Source organism: Aotus nancymaae, unplaced genomic scaffold, assembly GCF_030222135.1.
Source record: "Aotus nancymaae isolate 86718 unplaced genomic scaffold, 86718_ANA_hifiasm-v0.15.2.pri h1tg000003l, whole genome shotgun sequence".
NCBI lineage: Eukaryota > Metazoa > Chordata > Mammalia > Primates > Aotidae > Aotus > Aotus nancymaae.
In genome coordinates, this window is record NW_026988414.1 from 41925304 (window position 1) to 41950777 (window position 25474).

General features: G+C 38.2%; 1 pseudogene; it reads right to left on the reverse strand.

The window, feature by feature from the left end:
• The window catches only part of LOC105718786 (zygote arrest protein 1-like), a 783937-nt pseudogene that overhangs the window by 80099 nt on the left and 678364 nt on the right, over positions 1-25474 (reverse strand).

Consider the following 25474-nt stretch of genomic DNA (forward strand, 5'->3'; position numbering starts at 1 on the left):
AACAAGTCTGTGTTTACTTTTTGCTTTTGAATATTAATCTCTTATCAGAGAGGAGGTAAAACAAGGTTCCCGCTAGCTATGTTGACCAGGGAGGTCTTAAACTCCTGGCCTCAAATGATCCTCCAGTCTTGGCCTCCCAAAGTGTTGGGATTAAAAGCATGAGCCACTGCTCTGTCATCCAGGCTGGAATGCAGTGCAGTGATCTCAGCTCACTGCAACTTCTGCCTCTTGGGTTCAAGCAATTCGCCTGCCTCAGTCTTCTGAGTAGCTAGGATTACAGGTGTGTGCCACCATGCCTGGTTATTTATTTATTTATTTATTTTGGTATTTTTAGTAGAGACAGGATTTCACCATGTTGGCCAGGCTGGTCTCAAACTCCTGACCTTATGATCCGCCTGCCTCAGCCTCTCAAAGTGCTGGGATTATAAGCATGAGACACCATCCCTGGCCTATGCTTACTTTTTATAGGAACCATCAGATTGTTTTCAACAACAGCTGTAACATTTTACATTCCCACCAATAGTGCACAGAGATTCCAATTTCTCTACATCCTCACCAACATTTGCCATTTTCTGGTGTGTGTGTTTTCTTTTTTTTTTTTTTGTATTGTATTTTACGTTTTGGGGTACATGTGAAGAACATGCAAGATTGTTGCATAGGTACCCACGTGGCAGTGTGATTTGCTGCCTTCCTCCCCTTCACCTATACCTGGCATTTCTCCCCATGATATCTCTCCCACACTCACCACCCCCTGCTGTCCCCTTCCCTATTTCCATCCAACAGACCCCAGTGTGTAGTGCTCCCCTCCCTGTGTCCATGTGTTCTCATTATTCAACACCCGCCTATGAGTGAGAACATGTGTTGTTTGATTTTCTGTTCTTGTGTCAGTTTGCTGAGAATGATGGTTTCAGGGTTCATCCATGTCCCTACAAGGACATGAACTCATCGTTTTTTATGGCTGCATAATATTCCATGGTGTATATGTGCCACATTTTCCCTGTCCAGTCTATCATCGATGGACATTTAGGTTGGTTCCAGGTCTTTGCTATTGTAAACTGTGCTGCAATGAACATTCATGTGCATGTGTCCTTATAGTAGAACGATTTATAATCTTTTGGATATATACCCAATAATGGGATTGCTGGGTCAAATGGAATCTCTATTTCTAGGTCCTTGAGGAATCACCACACTGTCTTCCACAATGGTTGAACTAATTTATACTCCCACCAACAGTGTAAAAGTGTTCCTATTTCTCCACATCCTCTCCAGCATCTGTTGTCTCCAGGTTTTTTAATGATCGTCATTCTGACCGGCGTGAGATGGTATCTCAATGTAGTTTTGATTTGCATTTCTCTAATGACCAGTGATGATGAGCATTTTTTCATATGTTTGTTGGCCTCATGTATGTCTTTTTTTGTAAAGTGTCTGTTCATGTCCTTCGCCCACTTTTAAATGGGCTTGTTTGATTTTTTCTTGTAAATCTGTTTTAGTTCTTTGTAAATTCTGGATATCAGCCCTTTGTCAGATGGGTAAGCTGCAAAAATTTTTTCCCATTCTGTTGGTTGCTGATTCACTCTAATGACTGTTTCTTTTGCCGTGCAGAAGCTGTGGAGTTTGATCAGGTCCCATTTGTCTATTTTGACTTTTGTTGCCAATGCTTTTGGTGTTTTAATCATGAAGTCCTTGCCTACGCCTATGTCCTGAATGGTTTTGCCTAGATTTTCTTCTAGGGTTTTTATGGTGTTAGGTCTTATGTTTAAGTCCTTAATCCATCTGGAGTTAATTTTAGTGTACGGTGTCAGGAAGGGGTCCAGTTTCTGCTTTCTGCACATGGCTAGCCAGTTTTCCCAACACCGCTTATTAAACAGGGAATCATTTCCCCATTGCTTGTTTTTGTCTGGTTTGTCAAAGATTGGATGGTTGTAGATAAGTTGTGTTGCCTCTGAGGCCTCTGTTCTGTTCCATTGGTTTATATCTCTGTTTTGGTACCAGTACCATGCTGTTTTGATTACTGTAGCCTTGTAGTATACTTTGATGTCCGGTAGTGAGACGCCTCCTGCTTTGTTCTTTTTGCTTAGAATTGACTTGGCTATGTGGGCTCTCTTTTGGTTCCATATGAAATTTAAGGTGGTTTTTTCCAGTTCTGTGAAGAAGGTCATTGGTAGCTTGATGGGGATAGCGTTGAATCTGTAAATTACTTTGGGGTGTATGGCCATTTTCACAATATTGATTCTTCCTAATCATGAACATGGGATGTTTCTCTATTTGTGTCCTCTCTTATTTCGTTGAGCAGTGGTTTGTAGTTCTCCTTGAAGAGGTCCTTTACGTTCCTTGTTAGTTGTATTCCTAGGTATTTTATTCTCTTTGTAGCAATTGTGAATGGCAGTTCATTCTTGATTTGGGTCTCTTTAAATCTGTTATTGGTGTATAGGAATGCTTGTGATTTTTGCACATTGATTTTGTATCCTGAGACTTTACTGAAGTTGCTTATCAGTTTCAGGAGATTTTGGGCTGAGACGAAGGGGTCTTCTATATATACAATCATGTCGTCTGCAAATAGAGACAATTTGACTTCCTCCTTTCCTATTTGAATATTCTTTATTTCTTTTTCTTGCCTGATTACTCTGGCTAGAACTTCCAGTACTATATTGAGTAGGAGTGGTGAGAGAGGGCATCCTTGTCTAGTGCCAGATTTCAAAGGCAATGCTTCCAGTTTTTGCCCATTCAGTATGATATTGGCTGTTGGTTTGTCATAAACAGCTTTTATTATTTTGAGATACATTCCATCAATACCTAGTTTATTGAGGGTTTTTAGCATAAAGGACTGTTGAATTTTGTTAAAGGCCTTCTCTGCATCGATTGAGATAATCATGTGGTTTTGTCTTTGATTCTGTTTATGTGGGGAATTACATTTATAGACTTGCATATGTTGAACCAGCCTTGCATCCCCGGGATGAATCCTGCTTGATCATGTGGATAAGCTTTTTGATGCGCTGTTGCAATCGGCTTGCCAGTATTTTATTGAAGATTTTTGCATCTATGTTCATCATGGATATTGGCCTGAAGTTTTCTTGTTGAGTCTCTGCCAGGTTTTGGTATCAGGATGATGTTGGTCTCATAAAATGATTTTGGGAAGGACTCCCTCTTTTTGGGTTATTTGGAATAGTTTCAGAATTAATTGTACCAGCTCCTCTCTGTATGTCTGGTAGAATTCGGCTGTGAACCCATCTGAACCTGGGCTTTTTTTGGATGGTAGGCTCTTATTTGATGCCTCAACTTCAGAACTTGTTATTGATCTATTCAGGGTTTCGGCTTCTTCCTGGTTTAGGCTTGGGAAGAGGCAAGTGTCCAGGAATTTATCCATTTCTCCCAGGTTTACTAGTTTATGTGCATAGAGTTGCTTGTAATAATCTCTGATGATGGTTTGAATTTCTGTGGCATCTGTGGTGATATCCCCTTTATCATTTTTTATTGCATCTATTTGATTATTCTCTCTTTTCTTTTTTATTAATATGGCTAGTGGTCTATTTTGTTGACGTTTTCGAAAAAACAGCTCCTGGATTTATTGATTTTTTGAAGGGATTTTTGTGTCTCTATCTCCTTCAGTTCTGCTCTGATCTTAGTTATTTCTTGTCTTCTGCTAGGTTTTGAGTTTTTTTGATCTTGCTCCACTAGCTCTTTCAATTTTGATGATGAGGTGTCAATTTTAGACCTCTCCTTGCTTCTCATGTGGGCACTTATTACTATATATTTTTCTCTTGAGACTGCCTTAAATGTGTCCCAGAGATTCTGGTATGTTGTGTCTTCATTCTCATTGGTTTTGAAGAACATCTTTATTTCTGCCTTCATTTCATTGTTTATCCAGTCAACATTCAAGAGCCAGTTGTTCAGTTTCCATGAAGATGTGCAGTTATGAGTTAGTTTCTGAATTCTGAGTTCTAACTTGATTGCATTGTGGTCTGAGAGACTGTTTGTTATGATTTCCGTTCTTTTGCATTTACTGAGGAGTGATTTACTTCCAATTTTGTGGTCAATTTTAGAGTAGGTGTGATGTGGTGCTGAGAAGAATGTATATTCTGTGGATTTTGGGTGGAGAGTTCTGTAAATGTCTATTAGGTTTGCTTGTTCCAGCCCATCGGTGTGCTGTATCCAGGAAACCCATGTCACATGCAAGGATACACAAAGGCTCAAAATAAAGGGATGGAGGAAGATTTACCAAGCAAATGGAGAGCAAAGAAAAGCAGGAGTTGCAATTCTCGTCTCTGATAAAATAGACTTTAAAGCAACAAAGATCAAAAGAGACAAAGAAGGACATTACACAATGATAAAAGGATCAATGCAACAAGAAGAGCTAATGATCCTAAATATATATGCACCCAATACAGGAGCACCCAGATACATAAGGCAAGTTCTTAATGACTTACAAAGAGACTTAGACTCCCACACAATAATAGTGGGAGACTTTAACACCCCATTTTCAAGATTAGACAGATCAATGAGACAGAAAATTAACAAGGATATCCAGGACTTGAACTCAGACTGGGAAAAGACATTTAAACTTGATATGGCAGGTATACTATGGAATAAATGACTGTAGTAGCACAGCATTTCTTTTATTCAAACAGACATGATTTAAATTCTGGCTTTTTTTACCTTGTGCAAACTGCTTGAACTGTTCTCAGTTGCTCTTGTGTGAGGTGGTCTGAATAATTCCTAATCCACAAGTTAGTTATTAAGGTGAAATAGTTAATGGTTGGTACATGATAATCATAGAATAAATAGCATTATAATTATCATCACAATCTATTATTATAGTTATTATAATAATCATTGTGTTGCTAAAACATGAGTCCTTCTTGGAGAAACTGAGATTCTATCAAACATTTCCCCCACATAGTAGCAGCCAAAAGTCATGTTTTCTTACATATGCAGAGGAAGAAGGCAAAAAGTAGGAAATATGTAGCAGACTGGATACATTTAACTCATTATAGTGAGAACTAACATCTATTATTTTGTTTAAAATGGTAAGACTGTCTTTCAGTCCGTTGATTTTCTAATTCTTCTATTGTATATAGAATTACTTGAGTCAAAAATACATAATACTAGAGACCTTTAGCCAAAATATTGTACTATCTGTTCATATGAAACCAATTTCAAACATAAGCAACAAAAAAAGATTTTAAAATATTGTCTTGGCTATGTGGGCTCATTTTGGTTCCATATGAAGTTTAAGGTGTTTTTTTCCTCTTCTGTGAAGAAGGTGGCTTGATGGGGATAGCATTGAATCTATAAATTGCTTTGGGCAGTATGGCCATTTTCACAATATTGATTCTTTGTAACCATGGGCATGGAATGTTTTTCCATCTGTTGTGCCTTCTCATTTCCTCCTTGAAGAGGTCCTTCACTTTCTTTGTTAGTTGTATTCCTAGTTATTTTATTCTCTTTGTAGCAATTGTGAATGGGAGTTGGCTCATGATTTGGCTGTTTCTCTACTATTGGTGTATAGGAATGCTTGTGATTTCTGTACATTGATTTTGTATCCTGAGACTTTGCTGAAGTTGCTTATCATTTTAAGGAGAATTTTGGGCTGAGACGATGGGGGTCTTCTAAGTATACAATCATGTCATCTGCAAATGGAGACAATTTAACTTCCTCTTTTCCTAGTTGAATTAGCTTTATTTCTTTTTGTTGCCTGATTGCTTGGGCCAGAAATTCCAATACTTTGTTGAATAGGAGTGGTGAAAGAGGGCACATTGTCTTGTGCCATTTTTCAAAGGGAATGCTTCCAGGTTTTGCCCATTCAGTATGATATTGGCTGTGGTTTTGTCATAAATAGCTTTTATTATTTTTGAGATACATTCATCAATACCTAGTTTATGGAGGATTTTTAGCATAAAGAACTGTTGAATTTTTTTGAAGGCCTTCTCTGCATCTATTGAGATAATTATGTGGTTTTATCTTTGATTCTGTTTATGTGATAGATTACGTTTATAGATTTGTGAATGTTGAATCAGGCTTGCTTCCCAGGGATGAAGCCTACTTGATCGTGATGGATAAGCTTTTTGATGTGTTGTTGGATTCGGTTTGCCAATATTTTATTAAAGATTTTTGCATTAATGTTCATCATGTATATTGGCCTGAAATTTTCTTTTTTAGTTGTATCTCTGCCAGATTTTGGTATCAGGATGATGTTGGTCTCATAAAATGAGTTAGGGAGGATTCCCTCTTTTTGTATTGTTTGGAATAATTTCAGAAGGATTGGTACCAGCTCCTCTTTGTAGCTCTGGTAGAATTCTGGTCCTGGACTTTTTTTTGTTGGTAAGCTACTAATTGCTGCCTCAACTTCAAAAGTTGTCATTGGTCAATTCAGGGATTCAACTTCTTCCTGGTTTAGTCTTGGGTGGGTGCAAATGTCTAGGAATTTATCTGTTTCTTCTAGATTTACTGGTTTACATGCATAGAGATGTTTTTAGTAATCTCTGATGGTATTTTGTATTTCTGTTTGATCAGCGGTGATATCCCCTTTATCATTTTTTTATTGCATCTATCTGCTTCTTCTCTCTTTTCTTTTTCATTAGACTGGCTAGTGATCTATGTATTTCCTTGATCTTTTCAAAAAACGCAGCTCCTGGATTCATTGATTTTTTGCAAGTTGTTTTGTGTCTCTATCTCCTTCAGTTCTGCTCTGATCTTAGTTATTTCTAGTCTTCTGCTAGCTTTTCAATTTGTTTGATCTTGCTTCTCTAGTTGTTTTTATTGTGATGTTAGGGTGTCAATTTTAGATCTTTTCTTGCTTCTCATGTGGGTATTTAGTGCTACACATTTTTCTCTAGACACTGCTTTAAATGTGTTCCAGAGATTCTGGTACATTGTGTCTTCATTCTCATTGGTTTCGAAGAACATCTGCTGTCATTTCATTATTTATCCAGTAGTCATTCAGGTGCAGTTTGTTCAGTTTCCATGGAGTTGTGTGGTTCTGAGTTACTTTCTTCATCCTGAGTTCTAACTTGATTGCACTGTGGTCTGAGAGACTGCTTGTTATGATTTCCATTCTTTTGCATTTGCTGAGGAGTGATTTGCTTCCAGTTATGTGGTCCATTTTAAAGTAAGTGCGATATGGTGCTGAGAAGAATGTATATTCTGTGGATTTGAGCTGGAGAGTTCTGTAGATATCTATTAAGTCCACTTTGTCCAGATCTGAGTTCCAGTCCTGGATGTACTTGTTAATTTTTGGTCTTGATCTGTCTAATATTGACAGTGGAGTGTTAAAGTCTCCCACTATTGTGTGGGAGACTAAGAATCTTTGTAGGTTATTAAGAACTTGCTTTATTTATCTGGGTTATCCTGTATTGGGTGCCTATATAATTAGCTCTTCCTGTTACATTATTCCTTTACCATTATGTAATGCTCTTCTTTGTCTCTTTTAATATTTGTTGGTTTAAAGTCTGGTTTATCAGAGACTAGGATCACAACCCTTGCTTTTTTAATTCTCCATTTTCTTGGTAAATCTTCCTGCATCTATTTATTTTGTGCCTATGTGTGTCTTTGCATGTGAGATGGGTTTCCTGAACACAGCACGTTAATGGGTCTTGACTCCTTATCATATTTGCCAGTCTATGTCTTTTGATTGGGGCATTTAGCCCATTTACATTTAAGGTTAATATTGTTACATGTGAATTTGATCCTGCCATTTTGATATTAGTTGGTTGTTTTGCCCATTAGTTGATACAGTTTCTTCTTTGTATAAATGGTCTTTACCATTTGGTATGCTTTTGCATTCACTAGTACTGGTTGTTCCTTTCCATGTTTAGTGCTTCCTTAAAGAGCTCTTGTAAGGCAGGCCTGGTGGTGATGAGATCTCTCAGCAATTGCTTGTCCATAAAGGATTTTATTTCTCCTTCACTTATGAAGCTTTGTTTTTCTGGATATGAAATTCTGCATTGAAAGTTGTTTTCTTTTAGGGTGTTGAATATTGGACCCACTCTCTTCTGGCTTGTAGGGTTTCTGCTGAGAGATCCACTGTGAGTCTTATGGGCTTCCCTTTGTGGGTAACCTGACCTTTCTCTCTGGGCTGCCTTTAGCATTTTTTGCTTCATTTCAACCCTAGTGAATCTGACAATTATGTGCCTTGGTGTTGCTCTTCTTGAGGAGTATCTTTATGGTATTCTCTGTATTTCCTGAATTTGAATGTTGGCCTGCCTTGCTAGGTTGGGAAAGTTCTCCTGGATAATATATTGAAGAGTGTTTTCCAACTTGGTTCCATTCTCCCTGTCACATTCAGGTACACTGATCAAATGTAGATTAGGTCTTTTCACATAGTCCCATATATCTTGGAGGGTTTGTTCATTTCTTTTCACTCTCTTCTCTAATCTTGCCTTCTCATTTTATTTCATTGAGTTGATCATCAATCTCTGATATCCTTTATTCTGCTTGATCAGTTCAGTTATTGAAACTTGTGTATGGTTTGTGAAGTTCTCATGCTGTGTTTTTTAGCTCCATCAAGTTGTTTATATTCTTCTCTAAGTTCATTATTCTAGTTAGCATTTCATCCAACCTTTTTCAAGGTTCTTAGTTTCTTTGCATTGGTTAGAACATGCTCCTTTAGCTTGAAGAAGTCTGTTATTACCCACCTTCTGAAGCCTTCTTCTGTCAATTCGTCAAACTCATTCTCCATCCAGTTTTGGTCCCTTGCGGGTGAGGAACATCCAGTTTTGGTCCCTTGCTGGTGAGGAATTGTGAACCCTTGGAGAAGAAAAGGCATTCTGCTTTTTGGTGATTTCAGCCTTTTTGCACTGTTTTTTTCCCATCTTCGTGGATTTATCTACCTTTGGTCTTTGAAGTTGGTGACTTCAGATGGCATCTCTGAGTGGACGTCCCTTCTGTTGATGTTGAAGCTATTTCTTTGTTTTTTGTTTTTTTTTTTTTTTAGTCTTCCCTCTATCAGTCAGACCTCTCTGCTACTGGACTGCTAGAGGTCCACTTCAGACCGTTTGCCTGGGAGTCACCTCTTGGGGCTGCAGAACACCAAAGATTACTGCCTATTCCTTCCTCTCATAGCTTCATCCCAGAAGGGTAGTTGCCAGATGTGAGTCAGAGCTCTCCTGCATGAGGTGTCTCTTTGGATATATGGGGGTCAGGGAGCCATTTGAGGAGGCAGTCTGTCCCTTATCAGAGCTCAAGTGATGTGCTGGGTGCTCTGTTTCTTCCTTCAGAGCTGCTGGGCAGGGACATTTAAGTCTGCTGAAGTGGAATTCACAACCGCCCCTTTTCCCAGGTGCTTTGTCTTGGGAATGTGGGGCTTTATTTATAAGTCCCTGATGGGATGTTGCCTTTATCCAGAGGTGCCCTGCCCAGCATGAAGGAAATCTAGTCACAGTCTCCCTGCAGAGGCCTTGCTGAGCTGCCGCTGGCTCTGCCCAGCTGCTGTGTATACTTCCCTGTGATTTCATGTACACAGGCAAGGTTAGATATGCCTCAGTGATGGTGGATGACCCTCCCCCCACTAAGCTTGACTGTCCCAGGTAGAGCTCAAACTGCTGTGCTGGCTGTGATAATCTCAAGCCAGTGGGTCTCAGCTTGCTGGTTTTTGTGGAGGTAGGATCTGCCAAGCCAGATCACTTGGCTTTCTGCCTTCAGCCCCCTTTTTTTCAGAGGAATGAGCAGTTCTATCTCACTGGCCTTCCAGGCGCCAGCTAAAAAAGCCACGCAGTTTTGTGCTAGAAACGTGCAGTGCTGGTGTTTTGGCAAGAATCTCCTGGTCTACAGGTTGTAAAGATTGTGGGAGAAGCACAGTATGTGAGCCAGAGTGCTGGAGTGTCCAGAAAAGTCCCTAATGGCCTCCTGTGGGTAGCACAGGGAATTCTCTTATCCCTTTTACTTCCTGAGTGAGGCAACACCCCTCCCTACCTTGGTTTGTCCTCACTGGGCTACATGCACTGTCCAACCAGTCCCATTGAGACGAATCTGGTACCTTGGTTGGAAATGCAGGCATCACTCACCTTCTGCGTTGCTCTCACTGGGAACTGCACTCCAGAGCTGTTCCTATTCCACCATCTTGGCAGAAGTCCCCCTGAGTTTGAACTCCAGGTCTTCCATTTCCTAGTTGTGTAGTATCAGGCAAGTTGCTCTGTCCCTCTATGCCTTGGTCAACTCTTGTGGATATGCTGAATGCAAATAGAGATGTCAGAATATACAAAGCTGAGCATGCTCAGTTCCTTCTCATAAAATTTGCCAATCACATGATCAGTTTTCCTCATGTAACCTGGGATCTGGCACCTGTGAGAAAGTTGAATCCAAAAGTGGGTCTACAACCAGTGGAGTGCATCCGTGTAGAGTTGAGATCACTGTTGCTTGTTTCTAAGGCACAGTTTACAGAGTGTTAAGTGAAAGTGGACTTGCCACTGTAAGAGGCAACAGAAAACTTGCTCTTTTGTCTTGGCCTTCATGTAACACAGGAGAGTGCCCTCGGCAAGAAACCCTCAATTGCCAAAGAGTGCTCAAATTAGTTCATTGGCAATCTGAAAATAGAAAAGAACCTCACTCCTAAGGGCAATGAAGGATGAGTATCCCTTCTCTAGGGTTCCAGAATCCCACGAAGAGTAGTCTCAGCCAGGGAACATTAGTTCCCAAGCATGAAGAACCAGATCATAGAGGGAAGCAAGGAAGAAAAAGCAGGGCTGTAATTTTCTTATGTTTTAAAACTGAAAGGGTCAATTTCTATGTATATTTAAAAGAACAATAAACATCAGTTCTGTGGGGTAATTGGGCTGGTTTCAGAACTAATTCCATCATAAAAGGGCAAACATCTTCTTTGACTAAAATTAGGAAAAAAATAATTTGGAAACATGGAAGCCTGGTATCTCAGTCCTTTGAAGCTAAGAATAGAAATAGGCAGAGGTAGTAAAAAATTCAGATATTTCACAATACAGTAAAAAATGTATGTTTTTTTTTTTTTGTTTTGGTGGAGCACAGAAGTCATTTTCAGAGCATGGAACCACTGTGAATAGAAACTATAAAACTTCTGTGACCATGCCTTATGCTGAAGACTTTATAGTTACTATGTAGCTACCAAGACCAGGACCAACCCATACAGTGTCTTAGGAAACAGATCTATCTTCTTTCTTCAGAATTAGAATGTTAAATTCCTAATATATGTATATATGTCCTCCTTCTGGCATGAAATGCAAATATGAAACTCATATGTAGAAAGAAAGCAGAGGAGAAGAAAAAATTTAAAAAAATTCTAAAAGACCAATTAAGATAAACTGACTACATATTAATATTTCTAAACAGCCAAGAAAACACAACATCAAAACAGACACAAAACCAATTCAAACAATGGAATAATTCACTCCTGAGAAAATAAAAATAAATGGGCAATCTTGAAGAGGGATTTAAGATAAGACTTTTAAAACATTCTCAGTGATAAAGGAATCAATGGCATCAACAAGGTAAAAAATAAGTTATAAACACAGTTGTCAGATACAGAAAAGGAACATGTTAAGGGAAAAATAAAAGAAACTAAAGAGAAATGCTCACTTTGAACTCATGTGAAAAGAAAATAATATAAAATAGATACAGTTCCCAAGACAAAAGAGGTAAGAAATTTATAATCACTAGGAGTAAATGGAAAATAGATTAGAAAATGAAGGAATAAATAGACAAGTAATATATAGAAGATTCTAGATAATACGTTTCTTTAACAAAAGAGGCACATAGGCCTTCATATTCAAGGTCTGCAAGGAGTAATGAGAAAGATAAATACAAATGAAACTGTAATGAAAACAGTATAGAAAAACTGCAGGATATCAGTGTATTAGTTTTGTATTGTTTTGTACAAAATTATTATAAATTTAGCAACTTGAATAAACAACCATTTATTTATCAATGATCTAGAGATGTGTGAATTTCTCTAGGTCAGAAGCCCAGCCCAGTGTGGGTGTGCTCTCTACTCAGTATATCACAAGTCTGAAATCAAGGTGTTGGTCAGGTGGAGTTCTCATCTGGAGGCTGGGGAAAAATTTGCTTTCAAGCTCTTTCCTATTATTGGCAGAATTAAGTTACTGGGTTGTAGGGTTAAGATTGCTCTTTCCTTGCTATTAGTCAGGAGCTGTGCATATCCCCCTGTATTATTTGGCCCCATTTATTGAGTGACCTGAAAGGCTGCCAGTTATGAGTGAGGTCCAGAACAGGATCCTGCCACAGGTCCAGGCTGCTGTGCAAGTTGCACTGCAACTTGGGCCATATATCCCAGCATATCCAATCTTGCTTGAGGTGTCAGTGGCTGATAAAGATGTTGTTTGGAGCCTTTGACAAGCCCTCATAGATGAATCACAGTGGAGGCCTCTAGGATTTGGAGCAAGGCTCTGCTATCTTCTGCAACTAGCTCTTCGTTTTTAGAGATAGCTCTTGGCCTGTTACTGGGCTTTGGTAGAAAGTGAAGGTTTGACTATGCATTATCAAGTCACCATGCTACCTGAACTGCCTATCATAAACTGGGTGCTTTCTGATCCATCTAGCCATAAAGTTGGTCATGCAGAGCATTCCATCATCAAATGAAAGTGGTATATATGTGATCAGGCATTAGCAGGTCCTTAAGGCACAATTAAGTTACATGAGGAAGTGGCTCAAAAATACCCACAGTCTCCACTCCTGCCACGCTGCCTTTTCTCCCTCCGCCTGTACCAATGACCTTGTGAGCAGTTCTCTGTGATCAGTTGACAGAGAAAGAGAAGACTAGGGCCTGGTTTACAGATGGCTTTGCACAATATTTAGGTATATCCAAAAGTGGACAGCTGCAGCACTACAGCTCCTTTCTAGGACTTCCCTGAAGGACAGTGCTAAAGGAAATCTTCTCAGTGGGCAGAACTTTGAGCAGTACACCTGGTTGTATATTTTGCTTGGAATGAGAAAATGGCAGATGTGTGATTATATACTGATTCATGGGCTGTAGCCAATGGTTTGGCAGGATGGTCAGGGACTTGGAAGAAGCATCATTGGAAAATTGGTGACAAAGAAATTTGGGGAAGAGATATGCAGATGGACCTCTCTGAGTGGTCAAAAATTATGAAGTTATTTGTATTTCATGTGAATGCTCACTGAAGGGTGACCTCAGCAGAGGAGAATTTTAATGATCAAGTGGATAGATTGATTCATTGTGTGGGCACTACTTAGCCTCTTTCCCCAGCCACTCCCTTATTGCCCAATGGACCCATAAACCAAGTGGCTATGGTGGAAGGGATGGAGGTTATGCAAGGGCTCAGCAACATAGACTTTCACTCATCGAGGCTGACCTAGCTGCAGGCATTGCTGAGTTCCCAATTTGCCAGCAGCAGAGACCAATACTGAGCCCTTGATATGGCACCATTTCTCAGGGTGATCAGCCAGCCACCTGGTGGCAGGTTGATTATATTAGACCTCTTCCATCAGGAAAAGGGCAGTGGTTCATCCTCACTGGAAAAGACACTTACTCCAGATATGAGTTTAACTATTCTCTACACAATGCTTCTGCCAAGACTACCATCTGTGGACTCATGGAATGTCTTAATCACCCTCATGGTAGTCCACATAGAATTGCCTCTGACCAAGGCACTCACTTTATGGCTAAAGAAGTGTGGCAGTGGTCTCATGCTCATGAAATTCACTTGTCTTATCATGTTCCCCATCATCCTGAAGCAGCTGATCGATAGAATGGTGAAATGGCCTTTTGAAGTCACAATAACAATGCTGTCTAGTTGACATTGCTTTTCAGGGCTGGGGCAAGTTCTTCAGGAGGCGGTGTATGCCATGAATCAGCATTCAATGTATGGTACTCTTTCTCCAATAGCCAGGATTCATGGGTCCCAGAATCAAAAGGTGGAAGTGGATGTGGCACCACTCTTCATCACTCCTCGTGACCCACTAGCAAAATTTTTGCTTCCTGTTCCCATGACATTATGTTCTTCTGGCCTAGAGATAGAGATCTTAGTTCTAGAGGGAGGAATACTGACACCAGGAGACACAGCAACAATTCCATTAAACTGGGTGTTAAAATTTCCACCTGGACACTTTGGGCTCCTCCTACCTCTAAATCAATAGACTAAGACAGAGAGTTACAGTGTTGGCTGTGGTTATTGACCCAGACTATCAAGACGAAATCAGTCTACTACTTCACAATGGAGGTAAGGAAGAGTATGTGTGGAGTATACAGAAGACCCCTTAGAGAGTCTCTTGGTATTACCATGTCCTGTGATTAAGGTCAATGGAAAACTACAACAGCTCAATCCAGGCTAGACTACAAATGTCCAAGACCCTTCAGCAATGAAGGTTTGGGTCACTCCACCAGGTAAAAGTTCACAATCTGCTGAGGAGCTTACTGAAGGCAAAGGGAATATAGAATGGATAGTCGAAGAAGGTAGTGTCAATACCAGCTAGGACCATGTGACCAGTTGCAGAAAGGAGGACTGTAAATGTCTTGAGTATATCCTCTTTATTTTGTTAAAAACATGTTTATGCATGTATACACTTGTATTAGAAAATATCTTCATTTTATTTTCTTTCTTTTTCCTTTATTGTGTGACATAGATTTATTGACATCACATCAGTATTTAAGTGTTGTTAACTTGATGTAATGCCATATAAGTGATTCATGCACTTCTGGTTGTATGAAGGATAGCTGTGTTATATAACCTTGTTATTGTCTTTATTTGAAGATTATGTATAATTTCAGGAGCTCTGTATGGATTCAAGTTAACAAGGGGCGGGTGTGTGATGGTTAGTAGGGATTGTCAATTTGATTGGATTAGTGGATGCAAAGTTTTGTTCCTGGGTGTGTCTGTGAGGGTGTTGCCAAAGGAGATCAACATGTGAGTCAGTGGACTGGGAGAGGAAGACCCACCCTCAGTCTGGGTGGGCACCATCTAATCAGTTGTCAGCATAGCTAGAATAAAGTAGGTGGAAGAAAGTGGAAAGAGAAGACTTGCTGACTCTTCTGGCCTTCATCTTTCTCCCATGCTGAATGCTTCCTGCTCTCAAACATCAGACTCCATGTTCTTCAGCTTTTGGACTCTTGGACTTACACCAGTGGTTTGCCAGGGGCTTTCAGTGGTCTGTCAGTTGCCCTAGTTTTATGTTCTGGGACTTGGACTGGTTTCCTTGCTCCTCAGCTTGCAGGTGGCCTACTGTGGGACTTTGTGATTGTGTGAGTCAATACTCCTTAATAAACTCCCATTCATATAAACATCTATTCTATTAGTTCTGTCCCTCTAGAGAACCCCAACTAATATACTCCAAAGGCTATTCACACTCCTTGTCATGTGTCCCCCTATATCTTCCATTTAATAATGGTGTATGAGATCCTTTCAGTGCTTTGGATTTCTTGACTTCTCTATTTCTAATTTACAGATCCTTATTTAAAGGGCATACATAATTAGGTCAGGCACACCCAGTTAATTTCCATATTTTAAGGTCAATGGCTCTGTGACCTTAATTATATTTGTAAAATCCCTTAACATCAATACCTAGATTTGTGTTTGATTGAGTAACGGGTAGAAGGAGTGTATATACCAAATGCTGGGAATATGAGGGACGATTCTACCTGCCATGAATGAGACAAAATAAAAATCTTAAATGGTGTTTGCATACACACACACACACATATATATATATACACACACACACACACAGACCTTACAAATAACAATTTGGTTGCTAGAAAACTTCCAAATAGTAACTGTAAATGCCAGAATACATAAGTATGAGGAAGTAAACCTGTTAATATAAATTTTATAGTAACTTTAATGTTTATTCCAATTCCAAGGCAAATAAAGATATTTCAGCACTGTAACAATAAAAGAATTGACATAACTGTAAATTTCATGTGGCAATATTCCCTTCTCTAATTAACTTCAAATTTGTATATTCACATTATAGATACATATAAAATTAAATATATTCTTCTTATATTTAAAAAGTAATTGAGTAAAAATATCAAACTGAACAATACACATCCACTTTTTTCCCCTTTTAAGACTCTAATACTAAAACAGGGAAGTATCTTTAAAGGCATTATTCCCCCCCATCAAAAAAAAATTAGAGTGGAAATGAGAAAATGGACAACAATAGCATTGTAGAAGCTAGAAAGCAGATTGACTAAGAAGATCCATAAAATACAAATATTTAATTTGCAGAGGGGAAAACAAAGAACCACCTTAATTTGTACCACTGAATTCTTAAAAGAATAAGGACCTTGTAACTGAAGGTCCTGACATCTGAGGGTAGGTGGCCAAAGGCTAGAATAAGAAAAGTTGCTTAATTCCTGTTTTCTAAAATGTTAGAACTATAAAGGGTCAGATTCTCTAGTAAAAGAGCCTGAGACAGAAATTCAGATGCTTTTGATCTAGTAAGTAATTAGAGAAGTATGGACAAACAAAAAAATTAGTACAAAACTGTTCTTAGGTAAAATGTTTCATCAAGTGCTTCATAAAGTAATATTGAGGCAAAGGCATTCATCTTTTTATCTTTGTAAACACTTATCCTAAGACACACTCAAAATTAATCAAAGGGATAATTCACTTTTGAAGAAATTTAAGCAGTAGAAGTTATTGAGCAGACAAGACTGGAAGTATGTTCCAGATATAAGTAACAATATTTGCAAAAGAGTAAAGCTGAATATGTCTATATGTGAATTTGAGAGACTGCAGATATTACCCTAAAGATGTTATGACACAATATTAAGTGCAAATTGTAGTTCTTTTGGGTAAATGTTTACTTTTAATTGGATTGAGAATAGTTACATCCTTAAATATTATGTAAATGTAAAGAAAAAATATGAGATTTATTATAAAACTTTTACTTTGCAATGATTTCTCTTTAGAGTCTTATTTTTGAAGATGCTCTAGAAATCTCATAAATGAAATACATACTTTTTTGCTCACTCTGAAATAGGAATAAGTCTTAACTGGAAAAGAACAGAAAAAATATCTTAAAATATAGATATCTAAAGGTTATTTGAAGGCCAGTTTGGCATATAGAATGTTCTTATTCTGCCATTTTCTGACTTCACTATGGATTTTAATATCTTAGGAAGGTATTGTTCTCTTTAATACTGATTTTTATGGTAATCAAATGAACCTTAGCAACCTCACCATATACCCATTCCTGAATGATATTTTTAATTTCTGATTATCTTATTAATGGTTTTAGTAGCCAAATTTTCCCAAAAAATATTCAGTATAACTTTGTGTGTAGTCATTTGTGCTAGCTTTGAACAAAACAAAAAACGAACTTCCTATGTTCAATTTACAAAGGAAATTTTAATATTGTCTAATATTGTGTGACTAACATCCGATTACAAAACTGAATACTAGGTAAACAAGTTAAAATAATAACATTTTTAGGAAGTTTCTTTCCATTTTTTATTCTGTGTGTTTTACGTGTAAATTTATAAATATATTAGCATATTTGCTGAAAGCCCTAGCATTTATAATAATGTAAAATAGAGGTTAGTTTAAAATTAGAATGATTTTAATGTAAACCTTGCTTAGCACCTTTCACATAATTACGTACATAGTAGAAACTATATTGGTATTTGTAGAGTCATTGATCTATTAATAAACCCATCACAGTTTATCAATACTGGTGTACTCTCATGCAATTGTACCAGTTAAAATGAGAATATTAATGAAAATTTCATGATGAGCTTAATACTTTCATAAGAGGAGACACCAGAGAGCTTGCAGTCTCCCTCACTCCTACTATGTGAGGACAAAGTGAGAAGAGGGCCATCTGCAAGCCAGCAAGAGACCCCTCACCAGAAAATGATCATTGTGACACCTTGATTGCAGACTTCTAACCTCCCAAAAATTGTGAAAAAAAAAAAAAAAAATCTGCTGTTTAAGGCACCCAGTCTGTGGTATTTTGTAAGGAAGGCCAAACTGACTAAAGGCAGCAATTTTCAATGATGCTCCCACAATCAGTGGATGTTCTGACATACTTCTGAGAGCTGTTCAACAGCATTTACCCAATGTTGCAACGATTCGAAGGTCAAGATCATACGCAATCTTTTCTATTCAAGTATACTGAACTTCAAGTTCTCTCCGCTTAACATGTTTTTTCATGATGTGGTTATAAACAAAACATCTTTTTCTTTGTAAAACACTTGATACATAAACAACAGGGAGATAAAATTATTTGTTTAGGCAATTTAAAAAATATACTACCTTACAGATTGACAAAAATGAAGTAGAATGTGTATCAACAGTATGAGGGCAATATAAAGAAAAAAGAATACGTGTTAAGGTGCTGTAGAATGCATTCAATGAATATAGAGTTAAATCTTTTAATTTTACAAATTATTTGAAATTTTATAACTATAAAATATCAAATTTGTTTTTAATAGCAAGCCACCCTGGCCTGACACAACTACATCTGTCAAAAATATCTTCACTTGTTAAACATATCTCAAATATAACTCAGTAGGGCAAATTTTTCCAAATAGCTTGTTTCTTTAACAAGCTACAAATGCAAGGTAAAATGTTACTGTACTTGCAATTTTAAATAAAGTTGAAATTTTAATTTTAAATTTAGGATAAAGCATTAAAAACCACTTGGCTATTTAACAACATTAAATAATCTGGATTTTAAAATCAACACTGTCAAACATTTCTTAATATTATAAATTGTTTTGATGCCATTCTGCCACTTCTTGGCAGTGAGACCATAGGCATTTACATAAGCTCTTTAAGCCTCAGAATTCTAATTTATAAAACTGGAATACTAATGTGAGCTTCTCTTTAATTTTAACATATATATATATATATATATACACACACACACATGTGTTTGTGTATGTGTGTTTTTGTATGGCATACATGTATACACAACTGCTAGGTCAGAAAAGAGAACAATCTCAACAACTGCAGAAGGCTCTCTTGTGCCCCTTTCTTCCACCTAGAAGTGTACACTCTTCTGTCTCCTCAGAGTATCATCAATTACTTTTGCCTTTTTTGAACTTCATATAAATTTAATTAGAGATCATATACTCTTTTATATCTACATTACTTTATTTATCATTATAAATGTAACATCATCTATGTCATGCAAATCTGTGGTTTTTCTTTTTTATTGCTGAGTATTCTATTGTGTGAACATACAACAATCTGTTTTTCCATTCTCATGTTGATTGAAATTTGATTATTTCCAGATTTTGGCAATTAACAGTGGAATTGCTATGAATACTCATATACGTGTCTCTTGGTAGATATAGGCATTCCTTTCTCTTAGGTATGTATTTAGGAGGATGACGGCTACATCACAGGGAGGTATATGTTTTGCTTGAATGGTTGAGAATTTGCATCAATTTACAATCTTGAATTATGAGAGTAAATCATGTCTCCAGCTAAATCTCACTCAGAGTGAAATTTTCACATATATTTTTATTATCTCTAAAATTACAAAAGCCTCCCAAGTATTTTTGTACTAATTATAAAAGTTACACAAAATCAAATGAATTTATATTAGGTAGAAAAAGGGACTAGTGATGTAAAATTTTTTTCTTAATAAGCAGCTTCCTGCTTCCACATTTATCCATTGAGCTGTGCTGTCTCTGATTTAAAATTGTGCTTTCAGATATCATGGGACTCTAGGTGAAGCCTTTAAAAAAAATCTGAACTCTAGATTTTATAAAGAATTTATTAGAGAATGCCTGTCCTTTAATTCTTCCAAGCATAAACTTATTTACAGGGGGCTTTCACTTTGTCCAAGTTTGGATGCTTATTTTTGTAATTGACATAAAATCTACAATGTTAATAAATAACACTGTTATCCTGTTGTTAGGTGGCCATTTATATAAAAATACTCCATTTTATTTGGATTCATGTTCATTCTAATTCAGTATTACATTTCTGAATAAGAAAAGCGCAATTCAAGGTGTTTAGGTTAAGGACTACTGAAAGCCTTCTAATTCAGAAACCTCCCACCCAGAGTTTACAGGAGAAACAAGAACAAAATATTCATTTTACAGTCTTCTATTTCACAATACAGTGAAAAAACTACTTCTTAGCCTGTAACAGAATGTTGACTGCTATTCTATTTTATATGAGTTAGCCAGTAAAGGAAATGCTTTATCATCATTATTGTTGTTTGCAATAAATAGTATCTACTCCAAAATTTATATTACTTTATGTTTCAAAGTTTTTATAAGATATATCATATTTTAAAATAAGGGTTAGTAATTTTGTACTCCTGGACATAGTAATTTTATGCTCTTCTACCTATGATAATGTGGTAATTTTTCACTATACTAGAAATTCACATAGAGGTTGAAGTGCATAGTTTGCAATAGAAGGTAGGTACTTAAAATAAAAAAATCAGTTATAAATAAATTTGCAAGGCTTTAAATACTTAGGAATAAATAATATACTTAAAAATAGAATATTGTGGTAATAAAAGGGTTAATGTCATCACTATACACAGATTTATTTGCACTTAAGCAAGCCCCTTAAGATCAGGTGGAAGTCTTCAAATTTAGAATGTTTCCTGGAAAAGCACAAATTAATACCTGTGGAGAAATAAAGAGTAGTTGCCTTGATCTATCATAGAATTAAGTTTATAATATTTTATATATATATATATAAAAATGCTAAGTAAACCCAGTGCTTATGTCTCTCTGACACTTAATATGCAGGTCAGATTGAGGAAAACTCCAGTGGAAGATTCATTCATTTTCTAAAGAAGATTTCTTCAAATTCTTCAGGCTTCTATCTGGCTCTTCCAGAGGCTTTTTTCCCTGATCTGTCTTTCAGAATTTTTCAGAATATTCCTTTATCTCTGGGAAAACATAACATGGGAAACAACCCATTTTCTTGATTTATACTACAAGCCAACAAAATCAAAATACACATGTACATTTTGCATTATTTATTTAAAAGCAATTCAGAGATGAATTTCTGGTTATATTACAACACTGTATGTAATTTTAAAATAATACTAGATATGTCTTCTCGGTTTCATTGGCCATTCTACCGGTTTGCTCAGTTATATTGTTTTTCTTCTTTCTGCCTATATTATATGTAAGATTATATAATGATCTTATTCTTTCTTATCCTTAGTCTTAATCCCACACACCTTCAAATTACATATATACATATATATATATTTCATGTAAATAAAATATATATACATTTATCTACTACCCATGATATATCCATGATTTATACCACCAGAGCATAATATGATAGTGAGGTGTGTGTGTGTGTGTGTGTGTGTGTGTATATATAAAAAATTTATATTTATAAATTTATTATATATATATATATATATGAATAAATAATACCCCTACAGCAGTAAGGGACCACGACTCCTGTTGTTGTTTAGGGACCACGACTCCTGTTGTTGTTTTGAGACAGGGTCTTGCTCTGTCACCTGGTTGGAGTCCATTGGCTCCATCATTGCTGACTGCAGCCTCAAACTCCTGTGCTCAAGCAATCTTTCCTCTTTAGCCTTCTAAGTAGCTGAGGCTACAGGCACAGGCCATCATGCCCAGCTAATTTTTTTTTTAAGAAATGGGGTCTCATCATGTTTCCCAAGCCTATCTTGAAGTCCTGACCTCAAGTGATCCTCCCATCTTGGATTCCCAAAGTGCTGATATTATGTGAACCACTTGGTAGATCATGATGTAAGCCATAATGCATGTCCCAAAAATAATATTTTCTTATGCTGTTAGAATTTAATTTCCTTTTTTTTCTTTCTTTTTTTTTCTTGAAATAGAGTCTCACTCACTTACCCAGACTAGAGTGCAGTGGCTAGATCAAAGCTTACTGAAGCCTCAGACTCTTGGCTCAAGTGATCATCCAGCATCAGCCTCCTGAGTAGCTGGGACTACAAATATGTACAAATTAGAAGAAAAGAAAAATGTGTAAAATTACAGGAATAATAATGCACAGTAGAAATAGTATGTTGAGTAAGAGCAAGAATAAAATATAAAAATATATTATCTCTTACCATTATATTGTATTCCCTGGCATTGCATTATATATATATACACACATATATCTGTATATATTTAATATGTATGAGTGTGTATATATATATATATATATATATATATATAGTATATTTCAAAATATTTTGTAAACATTTTTATCATTTTTTTCAACTCAGTAACACTTTACTCATTTCAAAGGTAGGTGTTTGAAATGAATTTTCCTCCTGTGAATATCCTGATTTAGATTAAGATACTTGAGCACATTGGGACAATCAGCTGCACAGGAAGAGGTACAGACAGAGTGGTGTGAAGCTCAATGGCATAGGGCAGAGAGCTGAAGGTGAGATCCAGCAGGCCTGAGTTCAAATCCTACACAGCCAAAAGATGGTTGAGTGTGCCAGCAGTAACCAACCTCTCAGGGCCTCTTTTCCCACACTGGCTACTCTGAGAGAAGAGTAAATGCAGTAAAGTCCCCAGAGCAGGGCCTGGCTTGTAGGCTTCTGGTAATAGTGGTTTCATTTCCTGTTGCAACCATCTTTGCATGATGGGAAGGCACAGGCACATGGAAGGTGGCACATTGCTAGCTGCTGGGGTGCTGCAGGCACTACAGCAGTAAGGGACCACCACTTCCCCACAGGGCATGGTAGGGTCTGGTCCTTCTCTTGGCCCCATAGCCCCCACAGTGGCACTTACTATATGCCATTGTCACTGTGTGCCACCCTATCTGCTTCACCCAAGTCCAAGCCCAAGGGTAGCAGGACTCTGAGTGTGGACATCGGCATGATTGGCAAGGCCTAGCAGAGCATGGATTCTCAATCATTGCTGGATGGCAGGATCCAGCCATGCTTTTAGAACACTTACTCTGGGCTAGACTCAGGGCTAGACATTCCTGAATTCAACTGATGCTCAGTGTGGATGAAGGCAAACAAGCAAGCAGAAAACAACAGTCTGTGATGAGGGCCCAGGGAGTGGGTCCAAGTGGGCCTCAGAGGAGGTAAGGGTGAGTGACAGCAGCCTGAGTCCGGTAATTAATCAGAAGGGCTAGCGACAACAACAGCCACCATCTGCCAAGCACTTCCTCTGATCCTCACAGTAGCCATATAAAGTAAGGACTTAATTGTTCTCATTGTACAGAAGACAAATCTGAGGCCCATAGAGGCCCACTTGCCCAAGGTCACAGAGCTTGGAAGTGCCCTGAAGTGTGGCACCAGAGCACCAGGGGAGGAGCATGTTGAGGGAGGCTGGGGAGGCAAAGTGCTAAGGGTCTTGGGGGTTGGGCAAGGAATTTGGACTTGATGTTCATGCCTCCCTGCTCCTCATTTTAATATATTAATGGCCTCTCAAAGTTGTATGAGGCCTCAGAGATGATCTCCCAGCATTGCTTCCTTCCCTGGAAAGGGACCCTATTAAGCAGCCTCCCAAGAACCAACATTGAGAGGCAGCCTACATGGTCCCTGAAAACTTGAGTTTGAGTCACTTGGACCTTGCTAGTTGCATGATCTGGGGCATGACGCCTTGCAAGGCCCAATTTCCTCATCTGTAAAATGGGAACTGTGATACCTGCCTCTAGGTGGTTGGCACAGAATCTTCATTTACAGACCAGTTCACCAGCTGGATGTTGTGGGCAGAACAGGGTTCTTACCATCTCCCCATTGCACAAAAGGTAAAGTTGTGGCCCAAGGGGGAAATGCCTCCACACTCCAGTCCTGTGCTAGCTCAGCGCAGACCTGGAACTTGCTTTCTGACCTTCCTCACCCTCTGTGACATCCTACTGCACCTCTCTCTGTCCAGGAAAACAAAACTGCTGAACCTTTGTAGAGCAGGAAGCCCACTGGCTTCACAAGGCCCTGCTGTGGTGGCAACATCATGATCTTCTAATCGCATTCTTTTAGTGCTGGTTAGACCAGAGCTGTGGTTCACTCTTCCTTGGTCTCTGGTCTCACTTCCACTGTATCACATCCAACACCTGCCCAACCTACTCTGCTTTTACTCCTTTAAGCCAGGGCCAGTTTTCTTGCAAAGCTTCTCTCCTCCCTTTTATTACTTCTCAGGAAGTTGAGGCCATGGTGAGCTATGATCATGCCACTTCACTCCAGCCTGAGAGACAGAGGGAGACCCTGTCTCAAAACAACAACAACAACAAAAGAGGGGTGGAGGAAAATAATGTCTCGGAAAAAAACGATATTTGAGTAGTGTGATGGTTATTGTGTATCGGCTTGATTGGATTGAAAGATGTCTAGATAGCTGGTTATTGTTTCTAGGTGTCTGTGAAGGTGTTGCCAGTGGAGATTAACATTTGAGTTAGTTCACTCGGAGAGGAAGACCGACTCTTAATGTGGGTGGGCACCATCCAGTTGGCTGCCTGTGTAGCTAGAACAAAGCAGGTGGAAGGAGGCGAGATAAGCAGGCTTGCTGAGTCTTCCGGCTTTCATCTTTCTCCCTTGCTGGATGCCTCCATCTGTTCCTCCTGCCCTTGAACATGAGATTCCAGGTTCTTCAGCCTTTGGACTTGGACTTACACCAAAGGTTTTGCTGGGAACTCTTTGGCCTTCAGCTACAGACTGAAGGGAGCACTGTCAGCTTCCCTGCCTTTGAGGCTTTGGGACTCAGACTGAGACATTACTGCCTTCTCTCTTCCTCAGTTTGCAGTCTATCGTGGGACTTCACTTTGTGATAATGTTGATGAGAAGAGTCAAACTCTGTAAAAATACTTGAAGAGATTTATTCTGAGCCAAATATGGGTGATTGTGGCATGTGATATAGTCCTTAGGAGGACCTGCGAACATATCAAAGGTGGTCAGGGCGCAGCTTAGTTTTATACATTTTAGAGAAGCATGAGACATCAATCAAACACATTCAAGAAATATATTGGTTTGATCCAGAAAGGCAGTATATCTCAAAGTGGGGGGGAGGTTTCCAGGCTACAGGTGAATTTAAACATTTTCTGATTGACAATTGGTTAAGTTTGTCTAAAGACCTGGGATTCATAGAAAGGGAATATTTAGGTTAAGATAAAGATTGTGGAGCCCAAAGTTCTTGTGAAGTCTTACAGTGGCTGCCCTTAGAGACAATCAGTGACAAATGTTTCCTAGTCAGATCTTAGTTAATCTCTTTAGGATTAGAAGGTCTGGAAGAAAAGGATCTAGCTATGTTAATAGAGATTTTTTACAGATGCAAATTCTCCTCCACAAAGAACAGTTTTGCAGAGAGCCATTTCTAGATATGGCAGAGAAACATGTTTTAAGGTAAAATATTTTGATTTTTTTCCTTGTCTTGTAATGTTATGCCAAAGTCAGGTTGGAAAATAAGTCATGATATATAGGGTTAAATAAAACCCTTCTGATGAGAATTTATGATTTGTAGGACATGACTCCCAGACCCCTTAAATAGAAATTTGTGCAAGACAAAAAAATCAGAGTTTAGTCCTCAATAGTATGAGCCAATTCTCCTCAATAAACTCCCTTTCATACACACATGTATCTTAGTTCTGTCCCTCTGGAGGATCTTAACACA